Source organism: Phalaenopsis equestris, unplaced genomic scaffold (genome assembly GCF_001263595.1).
Source record: "Phalaenopsis equestris unplaced genomic scaffold, ASM126359v1 Scaffold211059, whole genome shotgun sequence".
Lineage (NCBI taxonomy): Eukaryota > Viridiplantae > Streptophyta > Magnoliopsida > Asparagales > Orchidaceae > Phalaenopsis > Phalaenopsis equestris.
The window spans coordinates 1-1,747 of NW_018230093.1; positions in this window are offsets into that span (position 1 = coordinate 1).

A 1,747-nucleotide genomic window follows, 5' to 3' on the forward strand; every position below is an offset into this window, starting at 1 on the left:
GAGTATGTAGCATGAGCTTTCATATGATAGGGTGTTGGTGTTGTCAATACATCCCCACTACTAGGCAAAATCATGCCTCACCTGCTTGATAAGATAAAGTAGGTTAATTTGCCTCTTGAATGAACTCTTCAATGTTTATGTATTTTGTGGCTTTCTACAATAAATCTTCCAGAGTTTTTAGTAATCGTTTATTTAAGTTCTTATTCTATAGAATTAGGGTAAAGAAATTTTGGCAATATTGATGTCATTATAGGTGACTCCATGGGAAGCCATATTAAGGATTTAGGGGGTAGTCTTTGAGGGACCTCCCAACTTTTTGCTTAACATAAAGTAAAGATTTGAGAGATTAGTAGAATTTTAGAATTATCAAATTAAGAATGTAAGCGATAAGAGAATTGCTTGAAGAAAATAAAAAATACTCGATAAGAAAGGAGTTAAATCCACCTTTAAGATTCATGCTTGAAGGATTAAAAAAGAGTTAAAACTTGATAAGATCTTAGTTGCTATGCATGGACATTATATTATTAAGTGTCTGTAGAAGATCTATAAGGTCAATGTTGTAATAGTTTTTTTACAATAGGGTTTACTACTGTAATTTGACATATAATCTTCAAAAAATTTTATCAATTTGTTATAATTTTAAGAAAAAAGCTATCTTCATCATATTGCAAAGTACGTATTATGAACAATATTTCAATTTTTTTTAAAACCATTATAATTATGAAAATATGATGTTTCTTATTTTATTAAAATTCTTTATAAAATGGATAGATATTGGTATATATGGGTTTTCTACAATAAGGCATTTATTCTATGAATTATTATCACCAAAGAATTTTATATATTATATATTATTTAAGATTATTTTAAAAAATAACTTTTAGTTATAAATATTAAGATATAATTAGTTTTAATATGAACTTTTTATTTAAAATTAAAAATTAATATAATCATAAACATATACTAACTTTTAATTTCTTTAACATAATAGGCATTAACTATTTTTATAATCTTATTTCATCCCAGCTCATTCTTTCTTAATCTGAGTGGAAGTAAGGAAAAGTGGAAAGAGAAAGAAGTAAGGGAAGAGAGAGAGAGAGAGAGAGAGAGAGAGAGAGAGAGAGAGAGAGAGAGAGAGAGTTATGATTTGGGGACTTGGTGGCATTTTGTGAGGCAAGGTAATTAAAAAAAAATTATCTAGCACAAAGTATACCACTATTACCCTAACTTTGTTTTCAAAAAATATTATGTGATTTCTCATTTTTTTTAAAATCTATAGCAGTTATGATATCTCAAAATTTTTAAAATTTTTATAATGCAATACTTAATATATAGTGTCAATATTTCCTTCATATATTGACATTAAATTATTATATTTTTATCATGTAACTTTATTTTTTATGCTTATGTCCTAATTTGAGTTGTGTAAATTAATAGAAAATTTTAATAAATTTTAATCTCATTATATTGGCATAAAATAAATGAGATGTATGATTGATATAATTAATCCATTCTACCTTATATAGGTTCAAATAAGTACATAGAGTTATCTTATAAACACCACAATCTCTAACATATATAAGTAATATTATTTATATTAAATAAAAAAAAACATTATAGGGTGAATATGAGATATAATATGTGAATATGAGTTTATATATATATATATATATATATATATATATATATATATATATAGTCGAGAGAGACTAAACAATGCAAAACGACAAAGCACACACAAAGGCGC